This window comes from Dipodomys merriami, unplaced genomic scaffold, assembly GCF_024711535.1.
Source record: "Dipodomys merriami isolate MVZ:Mamm:240054 unplaced genomic scaffold, mDipMer1.0.p SCAF_28, whole genome shotgun sequence".
Lineage (NCBI taxonomy): Eukaryota > Metazoa > Chordata > Mammalia > Rodentia > Heteromyidae > Dipodomys > Dipodomys merriami.
The window spans coordinates 6,971,686-6,977,685 of NW_027204270.1; the positions used below are offsets into that span (position 1 = coordinate 6,971,686).

Sequence of the window (6,000 nt, forward strand, 5' to 3'; positions counted from 1 at the left end):
TGTGTGTGTGTTTTAAAGATTGGACTCTTTGATCTTGAAAGAATTTTGCTCTTCTGCGATGGGGGGGAAGGGGTGGTGGTGAAATGATCTGTTTTAAATGATGACGTAACGTGGGGATCAAAGCCTTCGCTTTCTGCTAGCCATAATAAGCTGTACTTGCCACAAAGCGAGAGTCTCCCGGGCTTCCCTGCTTCGTAAGGAAATAAAATGTGCCGAGACTCCAGAGAGGCTCAGGGCAAGATACTGAAGTCTCAGCAAGGTGCAAAGTCTAAAAAAAAAAACCCAAAACAACAACAACAACAAAAAGGAAGGGCGTTGGGGGGAGGGAGGGAGGCGCTGCCCCTTTAAACGTTTTACTGCATATGGAGTTTGATTTCTGAAAGAGATCAGTTTAACATCTCCATAGAAACCAGCAACAGATTATCATCAACAGAATAAATAACTAGTCTAATAAATTAAACAGGAGGCATAAGATCGCTGGAAACCTGATTACTGAAGTTCAACAATATTCCCCATAAACTCTCGTTAACCGGTTGCCTCTAAGGTGGCTGACACTTGGATGGGAGGGGGCGCCTCTCCACCTCGCGGGGTTCTGGGGAGACCCGAGGCCGGGGGAGGGGGGTGCCCTTTCCAAGAAGGCACAAGTTCTTCCTCAGCTCTCCCCGTCCCGGAGACGATTCGAGAGCTCCAGGGAGGGGCGAAGCCCAAGAACCAAAGTTTGGGAAGTGGGGACGCAGCTGCGGGTGCGTGGAGGCGGCGCGGGGCTCGGGAGAGGGCGCGAGTGGCGGCGGCCGCGCTGGACACGCGGACGGACGGACAGGGACCGACGCACGGTCGGCCCAACACCGGGACGCAAACCTTGCGCTTGGCGGTCGGTCGGGGCTGGCCGGCGCGGAACGGCCCAGCGCCCCCTCCGGGCACGCGGCGCGCAGCCCGGGCGCAGCCCCGGGGGAGCCACCACCCCCCTTCCACGCCCGCCGGCGCAGCTGCTCCTGCTCAGCCCGGACAGCTCCCTTCAGGACGTCGGAGTGTGTGCGCGCGCCCGCGAGTGTGCGCCAGCGCGCGCGCGAGTGTGTGTGTGTGCGCGCGCGCGCGCGTGTGTGCCCTTGCCCTGGGGGGTGGGACGGGGGGCACCGATCGGACCCGCGATTTGATTCCCAGCCCCCCCTGGCGCGCCCTCCGCGAGCACCGCCGACACCAGCCTGGAGACAGCTTAAACTTACCAACTTCGTCCAGCGACTCCTCCGGCCTGGCCCCCACCCCGGCCCCTGCCAGGGAACCGGGGTGTGGGGGGTCTCGGAGGGACAGTGACACACACACACACACCCCGAAGGCCTCGCCCCCAGATCCGCTCCAGCAGGGACGCACGCCCCCTCCCACTGACACCCCGAGATCAGCCTGGTTTGGGGGAGGTCCGGGCTAGGAGGAGGGGTGTCTGTCCGGTTACACGCCGGACACCCCAGCGCTGTGCGGAAGGAGGAGGTCCCCAGCCGCCTGACCCGCTTCCCAAGCCGGAGCTGGGTCGGGAGAAACTTGTGTGGAAGAGACCGGGGAAGGGGGGTGCCTTGCACCCCCAGCCCTCTCCTGCCCCCAGCTCTTGAGGCTGGGGTTGACTAGGAAGAAGGCCCTGCGCCCACCCCCTAGAGAGAAATCTATTCTTATGATCTTAATCTACGCCCCCAAAGTGTCCCTCGGGCCGTGATTGACGGGCGCATACACCTGTTCCCCTGGCCCAGGAGCTTCCAGCGCTCGCTCCCCGGCTCCGCGGCCGCCCCGCGCCCGGGCGGCCCCCGCCCGCAGCCCCCGGCCCGCACCTAGTCCCCCCTTCCCCGGGCCGCCGCCCCCGCCCCTCCCAGGCCCAGCGCTCCCCCTCCCCTCCTGGCTCCCCCCTCCCCGGCCCTCCCGCGCCCCAGCTTCGCGCTGGCTTCGGGAAGAGAGAAAAGAACAGAAAGCAAAACTTCCTGGCGGCCGCCGGTCATCAGCTGCACATTCTACAAATGCCACCGAGTAAAAATAAACCGGCCGCAGCTCCCGCCCGACCGGCTCACCCCCGGCGGGCGCGCGGGCGCACGGCTCGGGCCCTGCCCCCCGAACTCCACCACCGGCCCGGCTGGCCCGAACCCCCTTCCCGCGCGCGCTCCCAGGGTGAGGGGTTCCCCCCCCCATACTCCGCCGAGCCAGCGCGCGCTCCTCCGCGGCTCAGCCAGACCCCAGTGCCCGGCCACCGCATCTGCCCTCTGGTGCCCCCCGCGCCCTCACCAGCCACGCTCGGTGTCCCCTACCTGGAGTCCATTGCCGCCCTGCGCCCCCTCGGATTCGGCAATCCTCCTCCCCACATGCGAAGCGAAGCTACACACACACACACACACACACACACACACACACACACACACGGTTACCCCCCCCCAGCCCACCTTGGGGGACAGACCCCCGCCTGACCCTCACCCTTCGCGGCCTCCCCACCCCAGGAGCGCAGCGCCCGCTGCCCGCCACCCGCCCGTCTAGAGCCCCGCGGCCCCTGGGCGCAACTTCTCTCCCCGCGCGCACCGCCGCCGCCCCAACTCCCCGGAACTTTTCCCCGGGTCTAGGAGGGCTCGGGCCGGCGGGCAGCCGAGCCGCTCGGGGCCGGAGCTCGGGCCCGGCGCCCCGGCGTTGGCAGCGCGAGCCGGGCGAGGCTGGGGCGGGGGGTGCCGAGCGCCACTTGCCGCGCACTTGAGACAAACTTCCCAGGCACCGAAGAGAAAGGGGGCACCACCACTCCCCCCCATCCGAAAGACCTCGTGCCTTGGTTTCTCACCCGGGGCACCCGTGGGTCGCCTAAGCCTAAGCGAGCAGTGCCTACCTCTGCCGGCGGCACCCACGCCCCGGTGCTGGGGCGCCGTGCCGGCCGGAGGGGCTCGCCACCCGCCCCAACCCCCGGGCAAACTCTCGCAAAGTCGCCCCAGGCGCCCCTCTCCTCGCTTCCTTCTCTGCCCTGGAGAGCGCACGACCCCCCCCCTCACCCCCGGGTCTGGGGAGGGCACCGGAGCAGGAACGACGGCCCGTGCCGGCAAGCATGCCCCCCGAAGCCCGCCGCGCCAGGGGCGCTCCCACCCCACTCCTCGCTCGCGCCTGGCACCTCCTCCTCGCCCCCTGCCCCGCCGCCCCCTCCGCCCGAGCTCGTGACCCCCCGGGGGGGGACAGCAGCTCCCCTTCCCCCGGGTGGGGGGGGGGGAGCCGCGCGCCGGGCAGCGCCGGGCATTGCCCCGGCCACGGCGGGCGACGCACCGCCCGCGCCCCGGTGGGGTGCCAGCCCCCCCCCGGTGCCCCTCGCCTCCCGCACGGCCCGAGTTGGGTGCCAGCCGCCGCTCGCCGGCTTGGCTGGTTCCCTCGCTCGCTCACCCGCTCCGGGCGGCGAGCGGCAGCCCCGGGGGTGGGGGGGTGGGGGCTGCACCGGCCCCGGGGGCGCGGCGGGGAGGCGCCCCCACGAGGCCCGCGGAGCTGGGGGGCGCGGGGGCCGCGGCGGAGGGAGCGCCGAGTCTCTTACCTGCACTTGGGGCGGCTTTGGGTGACTTTCCAAGTCCGGGGGAAAAATGTGTGTGTGTTTGGGATGGAGCGCCGCGGGCGCGCATGCGCCACCCAAAGTTGCCGGATCCCGGATTTTTCGCTCCCAGTCTCCGCTCTCGCCCGCTGTGATTATGGAATTCTCCGCGGCCGAGCGGGCGAGCGGGTGGCATGCAAAACCCGGGCCGGATCGCGGGGCCGGGCTCCGCTCCACCCTCGCACCCCCAGACCTTCCCCCTCCGGATTCTTCCCACCCACCGCCCCGGCCGGGCCCGGCGTGCGCGCGCGCGCGCCCCAGACCCCGCCGGGGCAGCCACGGCGGAGCGCGCGCCGCCCGCCCGGGGCGCGGGTCCCCCAGGCGGCCGCACCCCGCCGGAGTGGAGTTGAGGCTGGGGCAGGAGAGAGGAAGGATTGGGGAGGGGGGTAGCGTGGCGGGGGGCTGCGTGTGCGTTACTTTTCACCTGCTCTGAGCTCGGAGAGACTGAGTTTAGCTCCCACTTTTCCACGGACGATCTGATCGACTCTTTCCTGCAAGTTAGAACGCCAGAAAGGTGGAACCCGAAGAACGTGGTGTTGGGGGGTCGGGGGGGGGGGGCGGTGCGGCTCACTTCATTCTTTGACCAGGGGGTGTTTTTATTTATTTTTTTCTACTTTTTCGTGTAATCTCTTGTACTGGAAAGGGAGCCCGAAGGGCGCGGGAGAGGCCGTGTGCGTGCCAATGACCCTTCCTCGGGCCGGAGGGATCACCAACACTCAAACGAATAATCCCGCAGAGAGCAAAAGGATCCACTAGGAACATCTATGAGTAGGAAAGAGGAGTGTGCCCGGGAGAGCTAACGCCCTGTCCCGGGCCTGGGCCTCTTTACCAGGGTGCACGTTTTATACTGCCTTGAAGGACCCCCCCCCACACACACACACACACACACACGCTTTCTCAGCATGCTGGCCTTTCCAACCTCCTGGTCAACACTGCAAGAACCCAGAGTTGTGGGTCAGAATCAGTTTTGGGGTCCTGCAGCCTTTTTTTCCCCCAATCAGGCCATCCCCTCCCAAGACTGCTCATCACCCCAGAACTGTGGTTATCACCCCAGGATTGTACACATTATGGTACCCATTTTTCCCTTCTGAAAGGACAGAGGGGGGGAAAAAAAGAAAGAAGAGAGAAACGCCCAGATAGGGAGATAAGTGAGAAATTGACCACAATAGTACTGAATAAATGAATAAAATATCGAATAAATGAATAAAATTTCCAAGTATGTGCCTCTCACAGTACATTACACTAAAAGGAAATGTTGCCGGCTGGTAAAACATCGTTGCGGTCTGGGAGACTTTGGGGCCTCCTCTGCCAGGCCTCCACTGAGCCCAGCCCTTGGCCGTGACCCCCACTGCCTGGCTGATAATTGTCCGAGACAGACATCTGCTGGCCCTTAAGCTGCCCGCTGGTTGGCCCAGAGACAAATGGACAAAGCCTTGGTTGGACCCTCAGCCTTGTGACCCTGAAGTGGGGGTGACATGGCTCCTCCCCTAAAAGCCTTTAGATTTGGATGAGGGCTCTTGGCCTGGTCTTTAAATATCTGGTGAGTAGCTCAGAAAGAAATCAGTTCAAAACCCCAGCCCCTAAGTACCTGGAACAGATCTGGAGATCCACCCAAGACTTGGGGTTCCCAGGCCTGGCAAGCTCATTTTTGCTCTCTCTCCTCTTCACCCTAAGAAGCAACAGGAAGACAGAATGCATCAAAGAGTGAGCAATCCCCACAGACCACCCACCTTTCCTCTCCTTGGCTATCCCCCCCCTCCCCATCAAAGGCACCCATCCTCAGTGCCAAGGACAGGTGCTCAGCTGCCAGCCAGAAGCCCCTTGGCCCTGGTGACCCCACAGAACACAGGGCCCCAGAGATCTCAAACCCAACCCCAACTGGTCCACCAGAGGAATGAAATCAACCTGGTGAATTAGGCCTTAACTTTCTAGGACAGTGTAAGGAAGCAGTGAACAGCACAGGCGTTGAGATCAGGAACCCCCCCACCCCACCCCATCCTACCCCGGTTGTTTACCAGCTGGGTATCCTGGAGCTAGACATTTGACACCCCACCCCCTTCCTCCATGCCTCAGTGGCCTCAACACTAAAATGGGGGCGATAATAATAGTCCCTGCCTGGGAGTGTTGAGACTAAAATGAGTTAATGTAGGAAAAGGGCTGGGGCCAAGATATTGATCGATAAGTGCCAGTAATTGTCATTGCTCCTGGGGACATCCAGTGCTCTGCGCTCCTCATTTCTTCCTGTTCCCTCTCCAGTTCTGCTCTTCTTTTATTATTTTTATTTTCTCCAGCGGTGGTCCTTCCCTAGTTTGTTCACAGGGCCGGCGAACGGTCCATGGTGGATCCATTCCAGCTTGTGGGAAACCAGGAAGGACTAGGCAGAGTCCAGCTGGGCTAGGATGGTGAGCCCACCACCAAGC

General features: G+C 63.8%; 1 protein-coding gene across 2 annotated transcripts in view; it reads right to left on the reverse strand.

The window, feature by feature from the left end:
• Nucleotides 1–3,589, reverse strand: part of Casz1 (castor zinc finger 1) — a 152,360-nt gene extending 148,771 nt beyond the window's left edge. For both annotated transcript variants that reach the window (XM_070037340.1, XM_070037337.1), the window contains exon 1: nt 3,527–3,589. The gene's annotated coding sequence lies outside the window, so the exon portion shown is untranslated. The remainder of the gene's footprint in view (nt 1–3,526) is intronic.
• Nucleotides 3,590–6,000: the final 2,411 nt, after the last annotated feature.